The sequence below is a fragment of the Pinus tabuliformis genome, chromosome 5_1 (assembly GCF_031772625.1).
Source record: "Pinus tabuliformis cultivar Carrire ecotype Pingquan chromosome 5_1, CPIR1, whole genome shotgun sequence".
In the NCBI taxonomy this organism is placed as follows: domain Eukaryota; kingdom Viridiplantae; phylum Streptophyta; class Pinopsida; order Pinales; family Pinaceae; genus Pinus; species Pinus tabuliformis.
The window spans coordinates 763,742,206-763,760,987 of record NC_142305.1 but is presented as its reverse complement, the minus strand read 5'-3'; the positions used below and the strand labels follow the sequence as shown (position 1 = coordinate 763,760,987).

The 18,782-nt window shown below is 42.5% G+C and overlaps 1 protein-coding gene across 1 annotated transcript in view; it reads left to right on the top strand.

Moving 5' to 3' along the window:
* The window catches only part of LOC149167155 (DNA (cytosine-5)-methyltransferase DRM2-like), a 224,253-nt gene that overhangs the window by 179,675 nt on the left and 25,796 nt on the right, over positions 1–18,782 (top strand). The gene's annotated exons all lie outside the window — the stretch shown is intronic.

Genomic DNA, 18,782 nt, shown 5'->3' with positions numbered 1-18,782 from the left:
AAGGACCAATTACCCAAGAACTCTAGTCCTAAATATAGTGCTTCCATCAAGAGACAGTTTTTCCATGGGAAGTTTCAAGATATCTAGACTAAAATCTACCTCATGAAGGCAATTATCAAACCCATAGATCTTTATGGTTCCGAGATCTAGGATCTGAGCTATTTGCAAACAGGTTAGACTAGGATGGAGTTGTTAGTTTTTGTAGCATCGGATGTGTTCTAGCTACGAAATTTTGTGGAGATGCTAGAATACATAAGATCTCCAAAACCCAAAAATTGTTTCTGGAAATTCCACCTAGAGATGACTTAATTAGATTATTAGTCGTTTTTTAAATATTTCCTAAGTCTAAACTTAGGGAATATGACTAATTAATCAGAATTAATAAAGTCATGGTGAAAATGTTCTATAAAAGTACATGAATCGATTTCTAGTTAATCCTAGCCATCGATCAAGATTTAATCATGGTCATTGAAGTCTCAATAGAGGGTTATAAGAAGAAAGTCGATGGGGCTTGGAGAACACACTTGTACAGTTCGATTTTGCTGAGAAACCGATTTCCAGAGTAGCAGATGTGTGTTGCCAGGCGTGATTCAGTGAGGTCGAAGCAATGAGAGAGGGGCAGAGATAGTGAGGTCGGAGGAAGCTTTTCCAGTTCTGGTGAATACATTGCAGAGAGGCAGTGATTGCCATAGAAAGGCAGCGCATAGCCCTCTAGAGGAGATTTTCGTTTCGCTGGGGAGAAGTCAAGATTCTAAGCCAGAAGATCGGCAGAGGGTCCGGAGGCAAAGAATATCAGTTTCCCAGACAGTAACTGATGAGACAGTGAGAGGAGATGCAGTTCCGAGCTTGTGGGACGCAGTAACTGCGTAGGTTGACGTAGTGACTGCGCAGAGGGAGCAAGGAGCAGCTCAATTCGAGTTGAGGTCAATGTGGGATCGCCTGTGGAGTGAGAAATTTTTCTCACTAGTTATTATTGCCAGTTATTTCTCTATTTGGATTGCTAGTTTAAGCATCCATAATTTGTATTCAGATTTTCACTACTGCATAATATTAAAACCCTCAACTGCTGCACCGGTTTTCCCAAGTTGGATTTTTTCAGGGACTTAGTCCAAAAATAACGGTGTATTTTGTGTGTATGCATCTATTTCTTCCAGCGTTTTTATTTCTTCTACAGTATTTGTTTTGTGAAGGTTGCAGTGTATTTGTTTCGATATTTTCCATAGCACACAGCAAATAATTTGTTTAATTAAATTAACAAATAGAAGAAATAACATCAGTTGTTGCAATAAGATTTGCGGTTAGCCAAATTTTCACATGGTATCAGGGAGCAAATTGTAACCCAAAGAGCTCAGTAGCGGAAGGGAAGAGGAATTTTGTAGCCCTGCGTAAGCAACAGTTCGAAACCCTCAGAGGCAGAGCAGTTTCTTGGCCAGAAAGGTCAATTTCTTGAGGAAAAATCGAATACTCTGAGAGAGCGACAGAGAAATCGGATTTCTCCAATTCAAGGATTACTAGAGGCAGAGGGAGCAACTAGTATTTTCCTTTCAGAGAAGATCTCTAGCTGGACGCAGCAGTTTGCTAGAGTAGAGCTAGCGTTGAGTGGAAGGAAGAAGAGCACACACAACAGAGGAAAAATTTCTCTCAGGGGATCTCGAGTTTTAGAGATATAATTTTTCCAGTTGTAGATTGGTAGCAGTTGTGAGCAAATCTTCTCACCCCAAAATGGAGTGCAAGTAGCAGATCCAACGACCAAGCAGTGGGAAAGGGAGATTTTCAGGTTTTTCCAGTTTTGAGTCTCATAGATTTTGCAGCTTTGCAAGGATGACCATACGAGATTGCCAGAGGAGGTCGTGCGAGTTAGCCAGAATGCAGATCTGGGCAGCAAATCGACTTCCAGTTGTCGGAGGAAGTGCAAGTTGCAAAGAAAAGAAGAGTCCCAGCTAGGGACTAGGCTCAAAAGGAGATAGTGGGACACCAGATCCAGGAGGAGGAGTATGAGACTCCAGTGTGCCAGATGGGCAGGATCCTTGAGGAGGTCCACCTCATGGATCAATACCTTGCTACGGGGACTCGCAATTTTCAGTAGCATGATGGATCAGTGGCAGTAGATGCAGTCAGATGCCAGAGTGACAAATGTAGAGTCTAGGAGCAATCAGATGCTGGGGAGTGCAGTGCAGAGTTGGCAGCAATGCAGTTGGCATAGTACAGAATCAGCAGCAATGCAGTTTCTTTACTGACAGTGCAAATACTAGCAGCAGTGAAAGACTCTGGTGACAGATGCATCATACTGATCATAGTTGATTCAGTGTTTAGGGTGCTTTTCAGTTGCAAATGTTGCAGTTGCAGCAACAACAGATAGAGAGGGAGTTGCAATGCAGATGCAGTGTTGGCAACAGTTTAGCAGAATTTACAACAGCATAGATGCAGCAAATATCAGAGTTGCGCAGTGGTTGGTGGGCAACAACAACCAGACAATAGCAGCGTGACAGGAGATGATGCAGAGATGGGGTGGTGCTACAGGGGGCAGCAACACTAGAACACATTCCTCGTTAAGAGGGAGTATTAGTTTTTGTAGCACCGGATGTGTTCTAGCCACAAAATTTTGTGGAGAGGCTAGAATACATGAGATCTCCAAAACCCAAAAATCATTTCTGGAAATTCCACCTAGAGACAACATAATTAGATTATTAGTCGTTTTTTAAATATTTCCTAAGTCTAAACTTAGGGAATATGACTAATTAATCATAATTAATTAAGTCATGGTGAGAATGTTCTAGAAAAGTACATGGATCGATTTCTAGTTAATCCTAGCCATCGATTAAGATTTAATCGTGGCCATTGAAGTCTCAATGGAGGGTTATAAGAAGAAAATCGACGGGGCTTGGAGAGCACACTTATACAGTTCGATTTTGATGAGAATCGATTTCCAGAGTAGCCGTTATGTTTTGCCGGAAGTGATTCAGTGAGGTCGAAGTAGTGAGAGAGGGGCAGAGATAGTGAGGTTGGAGGAAGTTTTTCTAGTTCCGGCATGTACATTACAAAGAGGCAGCGCAGAGCCCTCTAGAGGAGATTTCCATTTTGCTGGGGAGAAGTCGAGATTTTGAGCCAGAAGTTGGTCAAAGGGTCTGGAGGCAAAGAGTATCAGTTTCCCGGACAGCAGCTGACGAGACAATGAGAGGATATGCAGTTCCGAGCTTGTGGAGCGCAGTAACTGCGTAGGTTGCCGCAATGACTGCGCAGAGGGAGCAAGGAGCAGCTCAATTCGAGCTGAGGTCAGTGTGGGATCCCTTCTGGAGTGAGAATTTTTTCTCACTAGTTAATATTGCCATTTATTTCTCTGTTTGGATTGCTAGTTTAAGCATCCATAGTTTGTACTCAAATTTTCATTATTGCATAAAATTAAAACCCTCAGCTATTGCACCGGTTTTCCCAAGTTGTGTTTTTCCAAGGACTTAGTCTAAAAATAACGGTGTATTTTGTGTGTGCATTTATTTCTTCCAGCATTTTTATTTCTTTCGCTATATTTGTTTTATGAAGGTTGAAGTGTATTTGTTTCGATATTTGCCGTAGCACACAACAAATAATTTGTTTAATTAAATTAACAAATAGAAGAAATAACATTAGTTACAGCAATAGGATTCAGGGTTAGTCGAATTTTCACAGGAGTGAGTATATACCTTGCTTCTTAGATACATCATCAAATGTAAGTAGACAATTCCATAGCCCATCATCTAGGTAGAGCTTGGCATCCACCCTTTTTTCCTTGAGGCTATTTTCTATTTAGTTTCTTTCCTTCATAGATTTCGATCTCTTAGGGACTTTTCCATTGAGAGGAAGAGGTAACACTCCTTTGCACTTTACTCCTCAGAGGCTTTCACTTCAATTCCTCCTTTGGGTTGAGCACGAGGTTGGTTCTCATAGGCATCTCGCCTTCTCTAGTCAATTACTCTCTCCCCAGAGTTCCTTCTCCAATTCAAATTCTCTCTTGATGTGTTGAGCCATCCCTTGCAAACTAGGCAAGAATAAAATAGGACATCAAAGAGGATATCTACAAATTGTGCACTCAAGTCATCTGGACCTCACCTTTGATAAGCCTAAGCTCAAAGATGTCCTTCTACCTAAAGCACCTTTTCGAGTTGTGGGGTGGCATCATCTTCTAACCCCCTTATATGTGAAGGCATTGACTTCAAATAGAGACGAATCACCATATACCACTAAATGATAGGATTTTCCAAGTGTGCCATCTTCAAGAGTTAGAAATGAAGATCACCTTATTTTTTAGTGTCCCTTATACTATGAGATTGGAGGATGTTATCATTACCTCTATAGGGAGTCAGGGAGCTCCCTCCCCACATTCTTTTGATATCAGGACAAAAGATGCATAGTCCTTTTCATCAAGGAGATCTTCTACCATAGATATCATCTCTTGCACTTCATACCTCACCTTGGGATGACTAGAATGATCAACTCATACTTGCTTGTTGATCCATCAAATTGGAGAAATAAATGATTAGCAGAGTTACAAAGTGCACTAGACTACAGAATGGTTAGACCTCAAGTTTCTACTCAACCTCCTCTAGAAGGCCAACCAATACTATCAACACTGACTCAGCAGTACTCATCTATGTTGAGAAATCGAGGGCAGAATTGTTTAGTTTGATTTCTCTATTAGTTGACAATTTCTTGTGATTAATTATTTTTCTTCTTCTTTATTGTTATATTAGTATCATCAAGGCAATTGCCAAAAACACAAGAGACCACAATATATAGGCTCACAGCCAGGGCAAAGCCCCTAGGTAGGAGAAAACCCAATCAAGAACCCTTCCTTTAGTAGATTCAAATCAAAGTGAGACAACCTTGACTCTTTTGTTATAGACTCATTCCCTCCACCAAATCAGCCTCAATTTCTTCCTTCCTGCAACTTCTGTAGTCAAACTCTTATTCCTGTAATGGATGTGAAAAATCGGTTACCCGATTCTTATTGCAATGAACTGATTATATTTCACCTAGTTGTTAAATTACTTGAAGACGTTACTTGCAGTTTTCTACGACAAATACTGAAATACATACACTGCAGCCCACACAAAATAAAATACTGCAGAAAACTAAAAACTGCACTAGAGAGAAAACACACACATATACACAGTTGTTTTTGGACAATGTCCCTGGAAACACCCAATATGGGAAAATCAGTGCAGCAGCTAAGGGTTTTAATTATTATGCAGTAGTAAAACTGAGTACAAATCATTGGATGCCCAAACTGGTTATCCGCTACAGAGAAATACTGGCAAAAAGTTAGTGAGAAGAATCTCACACTAATCCGAGAGATCCGACTCTGATCAGGGGCTTGCTGACTGGCCCCACGTTGCCTTTGCGTAGCTTCTGCGTCAACCCTACGCAGATATACGTCACACTGGTTTGGCTCTGTGTTAATCCCTCCGCTGAACTCCTGTTGTCTAGAAATTCGACTTCCTGGCCCTCTAGTCTCACACCCCGCTTCTGGCACTGAATCTCGTCTCTCCCAGCTGGAATTTGAACTCCCTCTGAAGCTCTGTGTTGCCTCACTGAATTGCTCTCTGCCTTCTCTACCTTGCACTCCCTGGATCTGGAAAACTTCCTCCAGTCTACTATCCCTGCCCCTCTCTCACTACTTCGACTTTACTGAATCACTTCCAGCAACTCACAATTGCTACTCAGGAAATCGATTCTCTAGCAAAATCGAACTGCTCAAGTGTCTTTCTCCAACCACATCGAACTCCTTATAATCTCTCGTTGGAGCTCCAACGGCCAGGATTAAAACATAATCGATGGCTAAGATTAACTTGGAGTTGATCCTCGTCTTCTTCTAGAAGATTCACACCTGATTTAATTAATACCCTTTAATTAACCAGATTTCCTAAGTTTAGACTTAGGGAACCATTTAAAAAAGTTAATTATTTTAATTAAATCATCTCTAGGTGGAATTTCCAGAAACAATTTCTGGGTTTTGGAGAATGCATGTGTCTTAGCCTCTCTGCAAAGTTTCAAGGCTAGAGCACATTCGATGCTACAAAAATCAACACTCCCTCTTAGCAAGGAATGTGCTCTAGTGCTGCAACCCACTGGAGCATCACTCTGACTCTACAACACCTCTTGTTGCACTACTTATGTCTGGCTCTACTGCCCACCAATTATTGCGCAACTCTGATATGAGCTGCCTCTGTGTTGTTGTCGACCCTGCTGAACTGCTGTCAACTACTGCAACCCTCTCTCCATCTGTTGTTGCTGCAACTACAACATTTGCAATTGAAAACCATTGAAAATACTGAACTAACTGTGTTTAGTATGATGCATCTGTCGTCCGAGTTCTGACTACTGCTAGACTTTGCGCTGTCACTGAAGCCTCTATGTTGTCGTTGACTCTGCTCTATGCCAACTACACTACTGCCAAATCTGCTTTGCGCTGCTTAGTATCTAACACTACTAGCCACTGCATCTGTCACTCTGGCACTTGACTGCACCACCTGACACTGGTCCATCCTGCTACTGCTGACTATGGGCTCCTGTAGCAAGGTCTTGATCCAAGAGGTGGACTCCTCAAGGATCCTGCCCATCTTGTAGCTCTCTGAGGCTACAACTCTAGATCACCCCACCTCACCCTTGGAGGCATCTCGACAATCATGGCAAACTCTTCCTCCAGCCTAGAGGAAATCCTGTCAATATCAGCGGATGCAGCTTGCTGATCCTGCTTCTCCTCCTTGTCCCTCTTTCTGAGAGGACACTGAGTGTTGTAGTGGCCCATCTCACCACACCTGAAGCACTTGATCTTTGAAACGTCATTTTTCCTCCTGTGTTGCTCCTGTTGCCCCTTTGATGCAAGGGCCACGTCCTCCTCTATCTTCATGACCTTCATCCCACTACTGCTACTACCACTGATTGTGTGTAGTGTTCCTAACTAGGAAATTCAATGATATGCAAAGCAAATAGACAAAGCAACATCCAAAAATGAGATACAATCAATAAACACCCATGAAAGCACTGGAAATAGAGAACATCTGAGCCATTTTATTAAATCTTTCTGGGGAAAATATAATAGTGATGGAATGGTGCACCTGGGCTTGTCTCCAAGGACAAGCGTGACAAAACCCAAGTGAGCAAATGATCATCTGAGAGTTGCCCAATTGTTGCTCCTGAGGTGATCTACGCTGCCCAGAAAACAACACTGCCTACTAGAAAGGATGTGCTGGAAACCCTGCTTCCTATGCTCAGAAAATTTTACAACTTCAGCTCCCGACTCCTCAACAAAAACCCACCAAAACCCAGGAAGGGTTTGGCCTAGTTTAGACCCCTGAAAATCGACCCCCAAGGACCACGTCCTCCTCCTCACGCTGGCAATCTCGGCCTGTCTGGAATTGGCTGGGAAAGCCCTCCAAATCTGCCCCAAAACACTGAGATGTTATCTCCTATGGCTTTCCTCCCTTCTCTCAACTGACCCCAGCTCTGTAGCTCTCTCCATCAATTCCCACGTGAGCCCCAGAATGGCCCTTTGCGCAGTCCACCAAAGTTGTAAGTCAAGTTACCCAAATGCAGTAACCTCCTACTCCCAAACTCCTCCCAAAGGTTGATCCTCTGCTATACTCCAACTATCCAAACTTTCCCGGTAAGTGATGCCCGGGTGAACTCCCACTCACCTCTGCGTGTTCCAGAAATACGCTTTACTGGTTCGAAGACTGAGTGGTATGGCCACAAAAATCCTCTGGTTCTCCTCAAGGTAGTGTGAAATGCCTTCCTAGGGTGGCACTCGAAGTCCCCCGAAGGAAAGGTTGAGTCTCCCGCCTGAGAAACTCGATGCTAAACAGCCAAGTAACTCGGCTAAGCAGCTCGAGCAACACAAGTAAATTTGATGTGCAAATGAATACCCCAATTGGGGAGCTCTTCCTCCTTAATCTTCATGGGTCTTCCTTCCCTTGTGGGCCCCTCTCCAAGTGCCCAAATGTGTTTTCCCATGTGGGTGGTTCCCACCTTCCACTAGCAATCTAATTCAACCTTCCTTTCTCCTAAGTTCCTAAGTCAAAAATGCTTGGGTTCTTTTACTTATCAAAATTTATGCAAAATTGTGGAGAGACCAAAACTTGTTACAAATTTATTTGGGAAGGGACATGACAATCCTCCCCTCCCAAATGTTGCTTGCCCTCAAGCAACTTTAGCGCTAGGTGCTCCAGAATGTGCTCACCCTCCCATGTGGCATCCTCATCCGGCAGGTTCTTCCAATGCGCCAAAAACTCCCTAATGTTCCTACTCCTCAGCTTCCTCTCCTGGGTCCCCAAAATGGCCTCAGGCTCCAAAACCAGATGGCCCTCATCATCTAGTGGGCGTAACTCTACGGTTGCTGCCACCTGTTGTCCGAACACCTTTTTGAGGCATGAGACATGGAAGATGTTGTGAATTTGGCTCCCCTGAGGCAGCGCCAGATCATAGAACACCTCTCCAACTTGTCTAACCACCCTGTACGACGCATAAAAATGTGGTTGTAGCTTCTCGACCCCTTTTTGCTTCAAGGTGGACTGTTTGTATGGCTGTAACTGGAGATACACCAAATCCCCCTCCTCAAAGTGTCTCTCAGTTTAGTGCCTATCAACATACATCTTCTGTTGATTTTGTGTTGTTACTAAGTTGTCCTTGAGAGCCTTGAGGATGTCTTGGCTCTCTAGGATCCAGTCTTTGGCCTTTGGGGCCCGGTTGTCTCCAAAAACAATGTCAACAAAAGATAATGCATCATAACCATACAAGGCACGGAAAGGAGTCATACTGATGGACATGTGATGGGTGGTGTTGTAGCAATACTCACCCAAGTGTAGCCATCGAATCCAAGCCCTCTGTTGCCCAAGCACATAGTACCTAAGGTACCCCTCAAGCCACTGAGTAACTTACTTGGTCCGGCCATCTGTCTGGGGGTGGTAGCTCATGCTAGGGGTGAGCTCAGTACCAACCAATCTGAAGAGCTCCTACCAGAATCCTCCCATGAACCTGGTGTCCCGATCACTCACTATGTTCTTAGGAAGCTCGTGCAACTGGAAGACCTCCCTGAAGAATAGTTTTGCAACCTGTGAAGCCGAATACTAGGTTGGAATGGCGAAAAAGTGGGCATACTTAGTCAACTGTTCAACTACTACATAGATGCAATCCTTGCCCTTTACTGTGGGGATCCAGTTATGAAGTCCATGGAGATACTCTCCCATTTCCCCTCAGGGATGGGGAGCGGCTGCAATAAGCCGGTGGGGTGAATCAGTTCCGCTTTGTTCCTCTGACATGCCTCATGTTGAAATTTCCAGGTTTGACACATTAGAAATCCCTACTGCATTTTCTGGTTTAGTTTCTCCTACTTGTTTACTCCGTTAACAAGTTATTTATATAAATATAAATACTGAAATAAACACAAATGCAGCTTTAACTCATATACAGATCAGCAACTGAAATATTGAGACAAACACACAAGGGACACTGTTATTTTTGGACAATCGTCCTCAGAAAAACCCAATGCGGAAAACCGGTGCAGTAGTTCTGAGGATTTTATTACTATGCAAATTCTTGAGTACAACTAACGTGCCAGAAATGGCTCACCCAATAGAGATTGTTACATGGCAGTAATACCTCTTCTCGGAGATAGATATTCAGCCTCTCAGCTCTAGTCTGCCCCCTCTTGGCCCTGCGTCAGCCCTGCTAGCTTCAGCTCAACTCCTAAAGCCTCTACGTCGACCTTCTAGTTCTCTGCGTCAGCTCTCTGGCCCTCTGCATCACCCACGTAGGCCCCTCGGCCTTTGCGCAGACCCCAGCTGCCTCTGCGTAGCCCTAGTTGCCTCTGCGTCAGCCTCTTCAGTCACTGCACTAACCCTCTGGCACTATCCCTGCTTATCTGCTATGTATTCACTTCCCCTCGCTGCAACAGACCACTAGCTCGAATTTTCTCAACAAGCCTTGCTCCAGAAAATCGAACTGACTGATCAACTTAGTGTGTCTCCAACTGACCCTCAAGCCTCCTCTTATACTTTTCCTGTTAAGTCTTCAACGACCGAGATTAAGTCCCTAATCAACAGCTAAGATTAGATTTGGCTTGATCCATATCATTTAGAACATTCTCACCCAGTTTTATATTAATACCCATTAATATTTTAATTTTCCTAAGTTTAGACTTAGTAACCAAATTAAAAATATTAATTATTTTAATATCCCTCCAACCAGGTGGAATTTCCCCAAACCATTTGTGGGTCTTGGAGCTCTTATGTGCCTTGGCCTCTCCACCAATTTTCATGGCTAGAGCACATCCGGTGCTACCAAAAATCAACACTCCCTCTTAGCGAGGAATGTACTCTAGTAATGCTCCACCACTGAAACATCACACTGATCCTTCTGCACCGGTACCTGTGCTGATGCTTGGCATGTTGCCCCACATCATTTGCACTATTGCTTCCTGTACTACTACCCATGACACTGCCACTGCCACTGCTACATTTGTACTGCAACTCCCTCTCAATATGTTGCCCCTAGCACTGCCACTGCCAACTGTTGCACTGCAACTCAGTTATCGAGAAGTAAGTAACTAATCTACCAAATACTGACATTCCGCTCAGTCTAGAAGCCTCATGAAATTGAAGCTGCCTCTGTTGCTATCCTGTGCCCCCTCTGCTGCCACTACACTGTTGCATACACTTTTGTGTCTCTCGCACCGCTGCAACCTCCACTACGTTGCCTCAGATTTCTGCACCCAAGCACTTCCCTTGCTGCTCCACTAGACCTCTGTCATCCTGCTATCGTCGTTAAGGGCTCCCGTAGCCAGATATGATCCAAGAGTTTGGGCACCTCAAGGATCCTGCCCCTAGTATGTAGTCCTCCTGACTACAACTCCCGTAGCCGGATATGATCCAAGAGTTTGGGCACCTCAAGGATCCTACCCCTAGTATGTAGTCCTCCTGACTGTTAGCGCTTGAGATTTCACCCTAGGCTGAGGAAGGTAAACCTTCAAGGCAACATCAAACCATTTCACCTCGTAGCTAGCCCTACGGGGTATGAGAAGGCTCTCTCCGGTCAAACTCGGTAGATCTTTCAATAGGATGAGCTGACCCAATTAGGAACACTGATATTAGGCTAGTAAACTGTTTAAAAGGTTGATTTGGGGGTTTTTGGGGTTTTTAATGACGGGGTTTTTGTGGGCTGCATGGGCGAAATCACAGCTTGAACAGAGAAATATAATGACTACACAGATTATTAACTGAGGCAAGGTAGGCAAGCAATTTAACATCAAATCTAGATTTTAAATGGGATGGCAAGACTGGTGAGGAGCTGACAAGGGCATAGGAGATGAATCCTTGTCAAACAGAAGAAAACATCAAACGTGAACAAACTTATAGGAGGAGCATATAATACTATGAATTCCTACCTAAACACTTCATTTGTTCAGCTAGAAATGATCATGAAATGAAATGAAACATAACGGTTTACATATGTAACAGAAGAAAAACTAATGTTAAATTGTCATACCACATGAATCTCAGAAAACAGAGCTGTGAAATTTCATTAAATTCTTTGCCAAAAACTGTACATGAGGCTCAATTCTCCTCCAGCACTCAGAAATTTTCTTCTAACTCTCTGTCCTCTCTCTCCTACTCTAACCTACTGACTTTTTTTTAATACATTAAATAAGACTCTGTTGTAAAAGAAAACAAATCAACCCAAAAACTTCTGCGTTGTTTCACCTGAATTACATAAATAGAACATGCAATAACTTTCTCCTTGAAAATCTATAACCAAAAGCCTAACAATTGGAGCACAGACTCCATCGTATGACTAACTGAGGTCAAAGATAAAAACAAATCTTATTCATCTGGTAACAGGTGTTTTCAGGTGGCTGAAGTGAAGGGCAGGTGTCAATCCCATTTATTGAAGATATAGGCAATCGAATCTTGTGTGCCAGTTTGCAACTGCTCCCCAAATGTCTGGAAATACGCTCTGCTGTTTTACTAAAATACGGGTCAAACTGCCATATAACCAAATGCGCGCATATCGCAATGACTGCCACCTAAGAAATGACCTCTGTATCTGTTGGAGTCATCTTCCGTGATTTCATGTATATCAGTATTCTTTTGAGTCTCTCATATCTAAAAAAAATGATGTTTTCTGCACTTTCCTCGTTGGCATTCAAATGGTTTGTGTTTTCGAGACTCAGCACCTTTAACCAGTTCATGCTTCATCACAGAAGGAAAAAGGAAAAACCACTGGTTTTACTGATGCGATGACCTCGATGGAAAGCCTCCATTTGTGCCTCAAGTTGGGATAGTTTACTAGCTGTTTGCGCACACATGACCCTTGAAGTTTGAAGTTCATCGCTTTTAGTAGTAAGAGTTTGCTTGAGTATTCTGTTCTCTTTTTCCAACGCAGATAACTGCTCAGGGAAAGCGTGCACCTGTCTCAGGCTTTTCTCATGAACATTTTCATGCATAGACACCCTAGTTAATGAAGTTAGACCAACCCCTTTCCCCAGCAAGCCCTCTAAAGCGACCAGGTCTAACCAGGGCCTTATCCAACGACCCAGGGAAATTAGTAGCAGCAATAACTATTATTCCTTCATTTTGCTTAAAAGCATCCAGTCCCACCAGTAGTTGATTTAGAGTTATTTTCATATATTGCTGATCTTTAGGATTGCAGTTTCCACCAATTTTGTCAATATGATACAAGGTGACCGCTTCTTTTCAGCTGCAAAATGATCCCGTACCCTTCGTGCTCCAACACCCACAAAGACCCGCTAACAAATGCAATTCCTCTGCTCAATCCATGTGGGCATCGTCGGAGTTCTCTTCGAACTTATAATTTCTGGAACCCAGGCTTGAAGTCAAGGCGATTTATGACAAATAATATTGCTACAACTACTTAAAAAGTTAAACCTGTTGGAAAGAGCCAAAAGAATGGATCGTGCCAAATCTGACATTCTAAAAATGTCGATAACCAGTTGATCCTCTTCAGCAACACTTGGATGATCCAGACTGAAACGATATCTGAGGCGTATTTGTTCAAGAGATCGTACACTCCATCCCTCCTTTGTTTTAAACAAAACTTCCAAGGCAAACTTGAGGCCGGTCTGAAGTTCTCGGTTCAAACACTTTGATCCACACGGGCACTTGGTATTGCATTCCACCACATCCCGTGAATCATGCCCAAGCTGGAGACGGTCACAACGACCATATGGGAGACGACCTAGCATAGGCTCTCCTTGCCAATCAAGTCGAGCATCTTGATCACGGGTGCCTCCATTCAAATTTACATGGGCAGATATACTAGCCTCGGAATCATCAATGTCAAAACTGTCCAACCATCACATATTTTTGCTTGCTTTTCTTTGTTCCACACTCTCCAGAATAGCAGTAACAAGTGCTGAGAACCTGTTTTCACTGATATACTCAAACAGTGGAACTGACTCACAATGTATATCATTAGTGCATGATATCTTTAATGTTTCTGTTCCACTTGATATGTCATCACCAATCAGATTCCGTCCCAGAAATTTGACATCATTGGCATTATCATCTTTCCTGTATGAAGTCTGTCTAGCTTTCTTTGATTTTCTCTCATCAAATTTCAGGTCACCTGCTATATCCTTTGTTATTGCTGTATCAATTCCTTTTCTCTTCTTGAAACTGTTGAACAAGCGTGGAGTCATTGCATGGTCATCCCGAATGCCAGGAGGTGTCTTCTTTTTGTTATTGTACATGTTCAGACCACCTGTAGCCATAACAGTTTCATTTGTAATTATATCTTCAAACTCACGCTTTCAATTGTCATTTTAAACATAGATATGCTGGGTAGCTTTATTCGACCAAGAAGTTTCCTTGAGAATCTTGTTTCATTTGATTGCGAAGCCACTTCTTGCGGATATCCTTGGCCCTTTGGAAAACCACCAAATTCTACATTTAGAACATCTGCATCAAACATCTGGCCCAGAAATTTGTACAGGCGATCATCATGGATATTTTCTTTCATTGCAACGACTAATTTCATAAAGACTAAAGCATCAAGTTTCTTTTGTATGACAATGCTGAACCACCAGAAACAATACTTTCGTTATTTCTCAAAGCAAAGTGTAAGCAAGGCGCTTCAAAACAAAGGCCTTTGCAGCACTGTGAGAAGTTGAACTGGATTCAATGGAGGCCTCCAAGAGAGGATAACAACAAGAAGAGCAGCATGATATACAGGAATAAATTGCCAGACTTTGATTGTTGATGATGCTTCAAATTGTGCTTGTGCAGGGATAGGAGCTTTGAAGTTTGCTGCTGCCTTTTGAAGAGCTGGAGATGAATTACATAATCTGAAAAGCAACATTTAATGATTTCTTCTTCAAAACCCTGTTTTGAAGAAGAATCAATCGCACACTGTCATGAGACGGAGTCTAACATCGGCTCCATTTGGGATGGCAGCTGCAGCTTCCTGGAGGTGCCAAGAACCGCAGAACTTTGGGAGAGCAGACAGTGCCTCCACCCATTGGGCAATGGAGTCATCATCGACACAACTGAAACTGAACTCAAACTGATTTGATCTCAAGACTGAAATGACTGAAAAAACAACTTAACAACCTTCAAGCCAACTAAAACAAGATGCTGCCCTTATGGCTGCTTATTTATTTACACAACCTACTCTAATCTGCTGTATAAACAAGAGATCAGGTAATGCTAAAATGCCATATTAACCATTCAAGTAAACCTGAAAATGAAGCCGCTTGAGAATGCTTCCGCCAGAACACAGATGCAATTGCTGGCAGCCCTTCATGCACATATTGATCCTGGTCACAGAGAAGACAGCCTGATCGGTCAATCAAACTGAAAAACATGTCCATGTATGCCGCAATAGGATCACGGAAGCCGGACTCTGTTGGCTGCCCCAACTCTGCAATGCATACTTCCAGCTGCACATTGTCAATGTATACCTCTATAGGCACATCTGTTATTGCTTGTTGTGATGGAAGAAGGATTTCCAAGAACTTTTTAGGGTCTTGGAAATCATATGACTGGATCTGCTCATCTAAAGCTTGAATCTCCTTTTCAAGTTTTTCAACAATTAACTCACAGGTAGCAACTTTAGCTTCAGGAGAGAACTCTGGAGATTTCAAACTTTGAAAGAAGTCACTGAAAAATTCTTCATTAGTTTCAATATCCGCTAACCACTCTCTAACGCCATCTAGAGCTTCACAAAGTGCAGGGTCTGCCACATACCCTACCATTGCATGAACAGATCAGCATGCGTTGGAATGTCTGGATCGAATTGGAGTCGCCAGGTGAATGGTTCAGCCTGCATAAGTGTCTGACAGCTGTCCACCATCAGCATCAGATCTACACCTTGATTGCATGTACTGGGACAAAACAATCAACAAGTCGAATGTTCTCCCCAGTATGGTCGCCACTATGTTAGCGCTTGAGATTTCACCCTAGGCTGAGGAAGGTAAACCTTCAAGGCAACATCAAACCATTTCACCTCGTAGCTAGCCCTACGGGGTATGAGAAGGCTCTCTCCGGTCAAACTCGGTAGATCTTTCAATAGGATGAGCTGACCCAATTAGGAACACTGATATTAGGCTAGTAAACTGTTTAAAAGGTTGATTTGGGGGTTTTTGGGGTTTTTAATGACGGGGTTTTTCTGGGCTGCATGGGCGAAATCACAGCTTGAACAGAGAAATATAATGACTACACAGATTATTAACTGAGGCAAGGTAGGCAAGCAATTTAACATCAAATCTAGATTTTAAATGGGATGGCAAGACTGGTGAGGAGCTGACAAGGGCATAGGAGATGAATCCTTGTCAAACAGAAGAAAACATCGAACGTGAACAAACTTATAGGAGGAGCATATAATACTATGAATTCCTACCTAAACACTTCATTTGTTCAGCTAGAAATGATCATGAAATGAAATGAAACATAACGGTTTACATATGTAACAGAAGAAAAACTAATGTTAAATTGTCATACCACATGAATCTCAGAAAACAGAGTTGTGAAATTTCATTAAATTCTCTGCCAAAAACTGTACATGAGGCTCAATTCTCCTCCAGCACTCAGAAATTTTCTTCTAACTCTCTGTCCTCTCTCTCCTACTCTAACCTACTGACTTTTTTTTAATACATTAAATAAGACTCTGTTGTAAAAGAAAACAAATCAACCCAAAAACTTCTGCGTTGTTTCACCTGAATTACATAAATAGAACATGCAATAACTTTCTCCTTGAAAATCTATAACCAAAAGCCTAACAATTGGAGCGCAGACTCCATCGTATGGCTAACTGAGGTCAAAGATAAAAACAAATCTTATTCATCTGGTAACAGGTGTTTTCAGGTGGCTGAAGTGAAGGGCAGGTGTCAATCCCATTTATTGAAGATATAGGCAATCGAATCTTGTGTGCCAGTTTGCAACTGCTCCCCAAATGTCTGGAAATACGCTCTGCTGTTTTACTAAAATACGGGTCAAACTGCCATATAACCAAATGCGCGCACATCGCAATGACTGCCACCTAAGAAATCACCTCTGTATCTGTTGGAGTCATCTTCCGTGATTTCATGTATATCAGTATTCTTTTGAGTCTCTCATATCTAAAAAAAATGATGTTTTCTGCACTTTCCTCGTTGGCATTCAAATGGTTTGTGTTTTCGAGACTCAGCACCTTTAACCAGTTCATGCTTCATCACGGAAGGAAAAAGGAAAAACCACTGGTTTTACTGATGCGATGACCTCGATGGAAAGCCTCCATTTGTGCCTGAAGTTGGGATAGTTTACTAGCTGTTTGCGCATACATGACCCTTGAAGTTTGAAGTTCATCGCTTTTAGTAGTAAGAGTTTGCTTGAGTATTCTGTTCTCTTTTTCCAACGCAGATAACTGCTCAGGGAAAGCGTGCACCTGTCTCAGGCTTTTCTCATGAACATTTTCATGCATAGACTCCCTAGTTAATGAAGTTAGACCAACCCCTTTCCCCAGCAAGCCCTCTAAAGCGACCAGGTCTAACCAGGGCCTTATCCAACGACCCAGGGAAATTAGTAGCAGCAATAACTATTATTCCTTCATTTTGCTTAAAAGCATCCAGTCCCACTAGTAGTTGATTTAGAGTTATTTTCATATATTGCTGATCTTTAGGATTGCAGTTTCCACCAATTTTGTCAATATGATACAAGGTGACCGCTTCTTTTCAGCTGCAAAATGATCCCGTACCCTTCGTGCTCCAACACCCACAAAGACCCGCTAACAAATGCAATTCCTCTGCTCAATCCATGTGGGCATCGTCGGAGTTCTCTTCGAACTTATAATTTCCGGAACCCAGGCTTGAAGTCAAGGCGATTTATGACAAATAATATTGCTACAACTACTTAAAAAGTTAAACCTGTTGGAAAGAGCCAAAAGAATGGATCGTGCCAAATCTGACATTCTAAAAATGTCGATAACCAGTTGATCCTCTTCAGCAACACTTGGATGATCCAGACTGAAACGATATCTGAGGCGGATTTGTTCAAGAGATCGTACACTCCATCCCTCCTTTGTTTTAAACAAAACTTCCAAGGCAAACTTGAGGCCGGTCTGAAGTTCTCGGTTCAAACACTTTGATCCACACGGGCACTTGGTATTGCATTCCACCACATCCCGTGAATCATGCCCAAGCTGGAGACGGTCACAACGACCATATGGGAGACGACCTAGCATAGGCTCTCCTTGCCAATCAAGTCGAGCATCTTGATCACGGGTGCCTCCATTCAAATTTACATGGGCAGATATACTAGCCTCGGAATCATCAATGTCAAAACTGTCCAACCATCACATATTTTTGCTTGCTTTTCTTTGTTCCACACTCTCCAGAATAGCAGTAACAAGTGCTGAGAACCTGTTTTCACTGATATACTCAAACAGTGGAACTGACTCACAATGTATATCATTAGTGCATGATATCTTTAATGTTTCTGTTCCACTTGATATGTCATCACCAATCAGATTCCGTCCCAGAAATTTGACATCATTGGCATTATCATCTTTCCTGTATGAAGTTTGTCTAGCTTTCTTTGATTTTCTCTCATCAAATTTCAGGTCACCTGCTATATCCTTTGTTATTGTTGTATCAATTCCTTTTCTCTTCTTGAAACTGTTGAACAAGCGTGGAGTCATTGCATGGTCATCCCGAATGCCAGGAGGTGTCTTCTTTTTGTTATTGTACATGTTCAGACCACCTGTAGCCATAACAGTTTCATTTGTAATTATATCTTCAAACTCGGGCTTTCAATTGTCATTTTAAACATAGATATGCTGGGTAGCTTTATTCGACCAAGAAGTTTCCTTGAGAATCTTGTTTCATTTGATTGCGAAGCCACTTCTTGCGGATATCCTTGGCCCTTTGGAAAACCACCAAATTCTACATTTAGAACATCTGCATCAAACATCTGGCCCAGAAATTTGTACAGGCGATCATCATGGATATTTTCTTTCATTGCAGCGACTAATTTCATAAAGACTAAAGCATCAAGTTTCTTTTGTATGACAATGCTGAACCACCAGAAACAATACTTTCGTTATTTCTCAAAGCAAAGTGTAAGCAAGGCGCTTCAAAACAAAGGCCTTTGCAGCACTGTGAGAAGTTGAACTGGATTCAATGGAGGCCTCCAAGAGAGGATAACAACAAGAAGGGCAGCATGATATACAGGAATAAATTGCCAGACTTTGATTGTTGATGATGCTTCAAATTGTGCTTGTGCAGGGATAGGAGCTTTGAAGTTTGCTGCTGCCTTTTGAAG